General features: G+C 41.2%; 1 protein-coding gene and 1 pseudogene across 2 annotated transcripts in view; one reads left to right on the top strand and one right to left on the bottom strand.

Annotated features, from left to right (window-relative positions):
• Positions 1–3,987, bottom strand: part of RC3H1 (ring finger and CCCH-type domains 1) — an 86,208-nt gene extending 82,221 nt beyond the window's left edge. The window contains exon 1 of the mRNA XM_023510813.1: positions 3,724–3,987. The gene's annotated coding sequence lies outside the window, so the exon portion shown is untranslated. The remainder of the gene's footprint in view (positions 1–3,723) is intronic.
• Positions 1–10,572, top strand: part of LOC100945022 — a 33,929-nt pseudogene that overhangs the window by 15,126 nt on the left and 8,231 nt on the right. The gene's annotated exons all lie outside the window — the stretch shown is intronic.

Raw genomic sequence — 10,572 nt, 5'->3', positions numbered from 1 at the left:
GGCTGGCGCCTTAGCCGGTTGAGCTATAGGCGCCAAGCCAGAAAAGAAGATCTTAAAGGAGGTCCTAGGAACAGACTGATTTTGAAGCCGATAAACTGCTCTGATACAGGCAAATCTGAGAATTTAAGTCCCTCCAAATCCAATCCTAAAGAATACCTGAACTCCTAAGCACAGACAGGGCCAAAGCTAAACCAGGTCAGAAAACCCTGCCAGGGAACATCCTGATCCGAGGTGTTCACCAAACAGGGATCATTTATCAGGTTACTCTTTACTCCGTTGGATGCCAACCGCTTTCAAGATATAGACAGGGTAGACATAAAGTTTGTGTGCAATTTACTATGTTAAATGATTTTAAACTGCACACAAACTTTATGTCTACCCTGTATAAGAGTAGACTGATTAAACTACACCAAACTCTCATTTCATGTCCTAAGATGTGGAGATGAAAAATACAGGCAGAATTCTACATTATCTATGGCTTAAACAACAACAAAAATTTATAAATGAAGAATTTCACATATTAGCTGATGCAATTTTAACATCATTGAATGTTATTAAAGTTAGTTTTAAATATATAAAGTATTTCAAAGGCACAATTCAATAATTGCTTGTATAATAATTAAAAGCATGAAACAAGTATAGCAATGTCACAAACCTGTCCTGTGTAAATGGTGAGTGTCTATATTGTACAGCCTTCAGATCTAAGAACAAAAATAAGTGTTTCTTCTGTGATTCACATGACTAAATACTCTCTTGGTCCTGCAAGTAATTATTTGGCAGGATACAAATGATGATAATAGGATATTAGGGCTAAAGGCCAAGTACAGTATTACAAAACAGTTCACAGTCAAAAAAAGGAATCTGTCAACATAGAAGACGCTTCAAAGTTTACCTGTAACATGTATGTGGCAGCAGAAAAGCATCTAATTTGTGTCACAAGGGATTGAGTAATCTATTTTACCCACTAATTATGTGACCTGTTTGCTAGCTACTTAGCCTCTCTTAGTCTCAGATTCTTCATATGTAAAATGAGGACAACACTACCAGTACCATAACATAACTAGGAGAATTAAAGTTTTATTAATTCAACAAATATGCTCTGAAAATAGTAGTTTTTAAATTAGTATGTGTACAAAATTCCTTTTTCAATCTCCAAGTGAATTAAATATATATTAATGCCTAATGTTACCAAGACACAAATCTATAAGCTATGGTTCCAAAACTTCTTAGAAGGGAATTTTTAAACATTACTTGAGAAAATCTGAACTAAAATAATCAGAATAAGCAGATATTGAAGATAGGACAATTGAGATCACATTTTAGAATTTTTGAAAATAAAAACAACTCTCTATGAGATTTTAAAATACTAAACAGAAATAAAGACCCAGACTTAGATCATAAATTGTTGGGTCAATATCCAATTTCAAATAGAAAACCTTACCACTTAAAAATCTGTTTTCAGGAAAATGATATTAAATATGAGGGAAATTAGTCTTTGACAAAACATTATGAGTTTTTCCATAACAAAGCATGCTAGCCACTTAAAATTTATAACTTATAAATTACTACAATTTTTCTAATAGGCTTAGGGCCACAGATTAATTTCACTATTATTGTAATACAGATTTTACTTGGACTTGTACTGATCTACCAAAATTCAGCATGGAAAGAAAAAAATCAGAGTTGAGCACTTAAAAAAAATGTGTCCTTTCTGAAACACTTATTCCCCAAATTTGAAGCAGCAGGAATAGTGTCAAAGTTGTTCTTTTTCCTTCATGTGTGGCACACCTTTTGGGGGCAAGACACAATTATAAGGGGGACTTTACCTAACAAATGCTATCAGTGTAACCTGGTTTCTTATACCCTCAATGAATCCCCAACAATTAAAAAAAAGTCGTTCTTTCTCTACCTATCAAAACACCCACAACATCACTGACACTAGGTATAAAATAAAAGCCATTACTGATATTCATCCACTATGCTTCAAATCCTAAACAACATAATTTCAACTTCCATGTTTATTCAAATGCTCTTTCCCATCAATTCTGTGGAAAAACTAGGAAATAGAATAGTGCTGCTAATTAAACTTTATATAACCTGAAAATATTATGACAGAGTTGGACCAATGCTAATTAGAAATTTATCCTAAAATGAGAGAAAGATATTAACTGGCATCTATTTTTTCTGCACTGATCAATCTTCCTTAAGACCAGGAACTGAAGCCCTCAGATGGGCCTTCCAAGAGAGTGTTAAATAGTGAAAAGCAATCTCTTGGATGCATCCAAACAATTTTAATATACATTTCTGCATACCTGGGGTAGAAACTGGAAGAGAAACAGATTACATCTTTTCTTTTTCCCTCACTTGTAAATAAATACATGCAGCTGGTAGATGCCTTTAACAATTAAGTTAGGAGAAATAATAGCTAATTTAAGTTTCAAACACCACTACCCCATAAATTAAAAAAAAAATTTAACGGAAGACTAATTAAAAAAAAAATTTAACGGAAGACTAGTTTCTCAATAAACCTTAACATTCAAAACTGAACTATAGTTCTTTCCAGTTTTTTTAAAATTATTTTTAAATCTTTTGAAATCTTACAAAATACGCTTTTGAAGTGAAATTTCAAACCCAAAGGAAAAGCTTGGTCTTGAATAATTACGGAACAAAATACTAAAAGGCAAAATTAGAACACAAGACAGGACATAAGAATTTCTATAAATGGAAATGAGCCATCTCTACCTCCTGAAGAACTGCTTCATTAGCCCCACTTTATGCTAGTTAATGTTGCTTCTTATGCTGCAAATAAATAATTCAAAACGGCTCGTTTAAAGAAAAGTTCTATTCAGATATCACAATTTGTCTCCGCGTTGCCAGTAAGTGCCTTTGTTTCCAGCTTCATGGACTATTCTGGGATGTCAAGAGTTGTATTATTTAACTGCTCCAGAAGAACCCTGCTTCCATTCACTCTCACCCGGGACGAGGGCATAACTGATGTTTAGAGAGAAATGATGCTTAAGAAATATTTCGATAGGAACATCTCTTACCGCTCCAACCCTTAATCAATAACCACTTTTTGTATATTTTTTTGTCGTTGTTGCACTTAAAAAGACACCTGCACACATAATTTTCCCATCGCCAACAGAGAGAAAGATTATATCAAGCTTCATCTCCAGGAGCTCCAGGGAAACAAACACGGTAAAACCCAGTTGGCCGACGACGGGGAGCGCTGAAGGGCTTCGGGGAGGGAGCGACCCTGGGGTGTGGGAGGCAGAGACAGCGCCTGTTTACAGACGCCTCCACCCTCCCCCAACTCCACAGACTGGGGGTCTAAAAAGCATTTCCTGTGCGCACTCTCCGCTCGGCGCAGGCCCCGGAGTAAGAGAGGAACCGGGCAGGCTTCTGGCCCCCTCCCTCTCGCCCAAGCCTCCCTCGCCCTCTCCTGGTCCCGGGCGGCGTCCGTACCTCCCTTCGGCCTACCTATCCCGCAGGCCTTTCAGACGACAGGCGGAGGCCTGAGGCCTAAAGGACGCTGGCCACTGACAAGCCCCTAGGCCGCCGGCGTTGCCCTGGCGGGGCCTGGGACCGGCCGGCTGGCCGCCGCCGCCCGGAGCAGAGGGCGGGCGCAGGCAGCCCGGTCCCCGCCGCTGCCGCCTATTGTTCCTGACCGTGGCCCGGTGGCGGCCGCCCCGCTCCCCACGCCGCCGCCCGCCGCTCGCTCACCGCGCTGGTCCGAGCAGCAGCTCCTCTCAGCTCCGAGTCCCCGCGGCCGTCACCACCGCCACGGCAGCTGCCGACACCGCCGCTGCCACCGTCGACTCTGACTCTGTCCCAGGCCGCCGGGCCACGGCTGCCGCCGCCACCGCCAGCGCCGCCTCTGGCTTCCCACCTGCTGCTGAGGCTGCTCCTGCAGCAGGGGCCATCTTGTTGGTCTGCCTCCTCTTCCTCCTCCTCGCCCTCCGCCGCCCAGTTGCTCGTTGTCCTCGTCCCCTTCCTCTTCCTCGGGCTCCGGCCCGCCCCGGAGACTGGGGCGGAGATGAGGGCGAGGCTCCTCCTCCGGGAGGCGGGGCGAGCGGCGGGGCGGGGCGGGGCGGGCGCGGGAGGCGAGCGGTGAGTCACCGGCCACCGACGCCCGGGCGGGAGGCTGGCGGCGTTAGCTGCCCGGACCCGGAGCGCGGACACGCCCTGAGCCGAGGAACAGGTCTGTCGGTCCTGCCCGGCCCAGCAGCGCCTCTGGGCCCGACGACGAGGGCGACTTGGAAGTTCTGCGGTTTCCACCGAACCCCGCGCTACCCCCTTGGCTTTCTCAGCTCTTTTCCCTCAACTCCTGTTTGTTTTTCACATCTTCCCCCGCATCCCATTTCTTCTATATTATCCAGGTTCTAGCCCACACGAGCTTCGCTCTTGTCACCCCCTCACACAGTCCCAGAAGAGGAAGGCGGTGAAATAGCCCGAGAAGCCGGACACTCCCTACTCCCAAACGTCTCCCCAGGCCTTTGTGAACAGTGAGAGCTATCCGGGAAGGACAGGAAATGATCGGCCTGTGGAAGAGCTGCCGGATCTAAAATCTAACCTTGCCACTCTTTAAAGTTTCCTGTCTCTTGTGGAAAAGGTGCCGTTTTAGTTTGGGGGACTGAGAGACCTCTTCAAGACAATTCGGTTTAGCTACACTCTTGCTTTTGAGAAGGGGGAGAAATGAAATTCTTTTAGTACCATACAGTGCTAATTTCAAAATAAAATTATCTGGAAAACAAGAGAGTCCCCAAATAACAACCACTTAATACTCTGCACTCTTCACTATCACCCTTTTTTGCTTCAAATCTTGGCCAAGAGAGCAGAGATTTTTTTTCTGTCCTTTCTTCACTGTAGACGTACAGTAATACCAAGAAAAATACTTTTGTCTTTACCTTGGTAAATTGGAATGAATCACTGTAACAAGTAGCATTTTGTACATTAAGTGTAAAACAATCACACACCTTCCTAAACTCAGCAGAGTTGTTTTGTTTGTTTGTTTGTTTTTTGAGACGACTTCTTTTTAGTTGTTAACACCCTTCTGCTACTGAGATTTTAACTTCTTTTAGAAGCTCTATTGACATCTTTCTACTGATTGGAATTTGCTGCCTTTGAAGTGGGCTAAATCTGTAACTTCCTCTCCAACTCACTTAAATTGTAACTAACCTCTGTACTATAAAGAGTGAATTTCTAGCTGCTAGGAGGGATTGGGTTAGCATACGCTGATCTAAAATGTATCTCTTGGATAGCCTTTCCTTCCTCAAACCCGGCCTCTGTCCCCTGCTAAGAAAAACAGATTAATCTGTTCCTCCTCCTCCCTTTTTCTCGCTCCTAGGGAACCTTCCACAACAGAAGGTTTTAGCGGCTGTTGCTAGGCAAACCTGCCAACTTCCCTGTTTAGGTGAAGCAAGTAACTCAACTTCCATTACAAGCAATCTAGATAATGTAATTTCTTTGCATTACTAATAGTTGTACCTCAGTTGGTAAAGTCCCTTCCCTTGTATTTATTATAAAATACAAAACTATTTAAATTAATTTTTATTTCATCAATATTTCATTTTAAAATGGAGGAGCTTCCCAAAATTAAACAGAAACATTTGACAGAAAAAGAAGAGCCATTTTGAAGATAATGTTTACAATAAAAACTAATCTGTGAGAAGTTATTATATTATGTTTTGAACCCCCCCCCAGCTAGACTAGAAGTATAAGATACAGAAGATAAATTTGTCTCTTGAAACCAAATCTATTTAGGAGAGATAATATGGCTTTTTCAGTAAAGGAGGGGGAAAAAGATATTTTGGATTTTATTCTCTGTTAATTATTTTATTTTATTTTATTTTCAGACAGTTTCACTTTGTTGCCCTTGGTAGAGTGCTATAGCATCACAGCTCACAGCAATTTCAAACTCCTGGGCTCAAGCAGTCTTCTTGCCTTAGCCTCCTAAGTAGCTGAGACTACAGGCACCTGCCCCAGTGCTTGGCTATTTTTTGGAGATGGGTCTTCCTCTTGCTCAGGCTGGTCTCTAACTTTATGAGCTCAGGCAATCCACCCACCTCGGCCTCCCAGGGTGCAAGGATTACAGGCGCAAGCCACCACGCCCAGCCTTAACAATTATTTTAAAATTTTACCTAGGGAATTAAAGTTTTTTTCTGATTTTGCTGTTTAAACTTTTTAAAATTATAGTTAGGGTGTAGAGATTTATTGCAAATTAATACAAGTAAGACTAAATGGGAAATTATGTTGAAATTTAAGCTTACATATTTAAATTTCAAAACTCTTAAAATTATATAATTTGTTTTAGCCCAAGGAGATTTGTATTCATATGCTGAAATGAATAATGTCTGAGATGTGCCTTGAGCTAAGATATTTCATTAATTAATTAAAAATGTATTGAGACAATAGCTGAAAAGTTTCATAGTTATTTGTGCTTAGAAATCACTATTTTGTCGCTTCAAGACAATTTAAACAATTTCCTTTTATTTCATATTTTATTTAAATCTGATGTGGAATACCCAGAAATTTAGACTCTGCCTCTGTTACTGATATACTGAAAAAATATATATTTTCATATATAATGAAAATTAAGGCGTTGCCTATAGCTTAATGGGTAGGGCGCCGGCCACATAGACCAAGGCTGGTGGGTTTGAACCAGGCTAGGGCCAGCTAAAACAACAATGACAACTGCAAGAACAACAACAAAAAATAGCCAGACATTGTGGTGGGTGCCTGTAGTCCCAGCTACCTGAGAGGCTGAGGCAAGAGAATCGCTTAAGGCCAAGAGTTTGAGCTTGTTGTGAGCTGTGATTCCACGGCACTCTACCTGGGTAGACAGCTGCAAAAAAACCCCCCCAAATAGCCAGTCATTGTGGCAGGTGCCTATAGTCCCAGCTACTCGGGAGGCTGAGGCAACAGAATCACTTGAGGCCCAAGAATTTGGGATTGCTGTGAGCTCTGATGCCATGGCATTCTACCAAGGGTGACAAAGTGAGACTCCTGTCTCAAAAAAGAAAAATTCAAAGCATAACACTATAGAATATCATCAAACCTCAAAGAAAGCAAGAGAGGAAGAAAAGAACAAAGGCTCTACCAAACAACCAGCAGTTTTTAAAATGGCACTTATAAGTTCTTACCTATCAATAATTACTTTGGATATAAATCAATCAATCAAATTATCTGATCAAAAGAATAAAATGACTGAATGATTAAATAAAGAAGGCTTAACTATATAAGCTTCCTACAATAGACCTGCTTCACCCTAAACAACACTCAGACTGAAAGTAAGAAGAATGAATCTTGACTTGGTTAGTAATTGGAACCTCATTTGAAATTTTATCTGTATAAATATGTAATTCTAAATATACTGCAGCTCAGCGCCTATAACTCAGTGGTTAGGGCACCTGGCCCAGGCCTGCTAAACAACAATGACAACTGCAATAAAAAAATAGCCAGGTGTCATGGTGGGCGCCTGTAGTCCCAGCTACTTGGGAGGCTGAGGCAAGAGAATCACTTAGGCCCAAGAGTTTGAGGTTGCTGTGAGCTGTGATGCCACAGCACTCTGCTGAGGGTGACATAGTGAGACTCTTAAAAATAAAATTAAATATATTGAGCCAAATGATACCCTCTAATACTAATGTGTGTTCAATATCTACTGGGAAATACTATGTTTATCATATCAAGAGTAGCATTTTTTTTAAAAAAGTTGGACATTCATCTGTAAATCATTCAGGAAACCAGAATTTGAGAGGGGTAATTTAAACAATATGAAGAGGAAACCTTTTGCTCATACCTTACTTTCTCAGATCTAGTCTTGAGGGGGTTGTTAGCATTCATTATGATTTTTCAAGAGGTTTGGTCACTTTGAGGTAGGTCATGAACCAGGTAGGAAGATGTCTCTATGGTAGACTCCTCATTGAAGATAGTCAGCTTCATGTTACTCCATGAGTTTATTTCCCTTTTGTTATCCTCTAAGTTTGAGTAAATTCTTCTTTGAATGTTACTATCTTTTCTTAGCTATGCTACTTTCTATTAATGGGAGATTTCTGCAACGTTATTTGGGCCATTCTCATATAGACCAGTGTAGCATCAGTGATGGGAATACCTAGTGCTCCATCAGAGGAAAAGTAAATCCTAAGAGTCCTTCATTTTGATATTTTTCCTCTGATTTTATCAATCTGGGACAGGCAGAAAGATTTAGTTGAAAACCTTGCTCCAGGCTCAGCACCTGTGGCTCAAGTGGCTAGGGCACCAGCCACATACACCTAAGGTGGCGGGTTCAAATCCAGCCTGGGCCTGCCAAACAACAATGACGGCTGCAACCAAAAAATAGCCCGTTGTGGCAGGCGCCTGTGGTCCCAGCTGCTTGGGAGGCTGAGGCAGGAGACTCGCTTGAGCCCAGGAGTTGGAGGTTGCTGTGAGCTCTGATGCCACAGCACTCTACCCAGGGGGACAGCTTGAGGCTCTGTCCTCCCCCCCCAAAAAAAAGAAAAGAAAAGAAAACCTTGCTCCTTTACTTATTAGCTGTGTGATTTTGTACTCGTTAACTTCAGAAAGGTTTGATTTCTTTTACTATAAAAGAAGGATTCTATAAGGTACTTCATGGAGATTAATATAAAAACCAAGTAAAACATCTAGTATAATGCCTAATGTCTATTAGGTATTTGATGAGTAAGAGTAATTAAAATGATACTAAGTACTGTGTATTATATTAGGCTGGTGGTTCTTTTGAAAACTATTAGTCTGCAGCTCTGATCCTAGACATTCTGATTCAGAGTGTTGGTATGGGGCCAGCCATCTAATTTACATTTTTGAGGTTTTACAAGTGATTCTTGCCCACCAACTCAGGTGAGAACCACTGATATAGGTCAGTCGTCAGCAAACCTTTTTGGTAAATGGCCAGCTAGTATATAGTTTAGGCTTTGCAAGCCATACAGTCTCTGTCACAACTACTTAATTCTGCCACTGTAGTGTGAGAGCAGTTACAAGTGATATATAAAACAAGAGTGTCCGACCTGCAGCCTGCAGGGCACATGCTGATCATTTGAGGACTATTTTGTCTGTGGTATTGGGTATGTGCAAAAAGTATACATGAAACTTTTTTTTGTTCATCAGCTTTCATCAGTGTTTGTGTATTTAATGTGTGGCCCAAGGCAACTCTTAGTCTTCCAGTTTGTGGCAGAGAAGAAAAAAGGTTGGACTTCCTTGAATTAGTTGTTTTGCAATAAAACTTTATTTATAAAAACAGACAAAAAGAAGTCTTGATTTGGCCCCAGACCTTTGTTTGCCAACTTTGTCTTATACGGAGAGTAATTCTATTTGCTATATCCAGGCAAAGTGTGTTATTATTATGTTCAATGGCAAGATTAACAGCCTTGCATGTAATGACAAATGTTTGGTGCTATATACAGTTTATCAAATAGACAGGGATCCTGTCTTCCAAGGAATTAGTCATCTAAAAACAACAGCACAGACATAATATTTATAGCAATCCCATGTGAGTAATTGTCACATAAACATGACTAAAGATTAAATGTGAAACAGCTCAAGGTTTTCCCAATGCTCTTCATTTACAAATATCAGATAAAATAAAAGGAGTGGGTGGCACCTGTAGCTCAGTAGGTAGGACGCCAAGCCACATACACGGAGGATGGAGGGTTCAAACCTGGCCCGGGCCTGCTAAACCACAATGACAACAGCAAAAAAAAAAAAAAGCTGGGCATTGTGGTGGGCCCTGTAGTCCCAGCTACCTGGGAAGCTGAGGCAAGAGAATCACTTAAGCTCAAGAGTTAGAGGTTGCTGTGAGCTGTGACACCATGGCACTCTACCAAGGGTGACATAGTGAGACTCTGTCTCAAAAATAAGTAAATAAATAAAGGAGTGTAAAGGCTTACTCAGGAATCAAAGAGGAGTAGCTCCCCCTTTTTAGCAAGAAGCTATAATGGGACATCTTTAAATAGTATTTCATGGCTCTCCACATGGCTGAATTTGCCTTCTCTCAATTCTAATTTCTCCACCAAAACATATTATTGTCATATTTGTCCTCTGCGTGTAGGGTTATGTTATGGTTGAGTTTCATGATGTCAGTGACTATTTCCTTTAACCTGGACCAAAGAACAAAATCTCCTTTTCTCAATAGGAATAGTAAGCTTAGAATGCAAGTCAGTGGATTAGTTTGTGTGGATGTGTGTATGGGTATGTTTAAATCAAGTGGTTGGTAATTTAGTAACCTACTGCCTACTCTGGTAGAAAGGATGCAATACTAGCTGTTGGACAGAGCAAGATTCTCTTATATCCCTGAAAGATGAACAAGTGTTGTCCACATTAGTAATTGTTTGGCTGCCCAGCATCTGACCCTCTCCTCCTTTCACTGTTTGGGAATTCACCATTTGGGAGTTTCCATGAGTGGCAGGATTTCGTCTCCCACTGCAGGGCCAGACAGTCCAGATATTTTCCTAGATTCCCCTCACCCCCTACAGCCAACAGACACCCAGTTAGGGTGAGGGAAAATTATCTAAACTCAGTCAACTATATGCTTTTTTTTTCTTCTGCAGTCTCATTCATGAC

The sequence above is a fragment of the Otolemur garnettii genome, unplaced genomic scaffold (assembly GCF_000181295.1).
Source record: "Otolemur garnettii isolate 467f Iridium unplaced genomic scaffold, OtoGar3 scaffold00016, whole genome shotgun sequence".
Taxonomy (NCBI): Eukaryota; Metazoa; Chordata; class Mammalia; order Primates; family Galagidae; genus Otolemur; species Otolemur garnettii.
The sequence above is the reverse complement of the archived record's forward strand: the minus strand, read 5'-3'. Positions and strand labels throughout refer to the sequence as shown.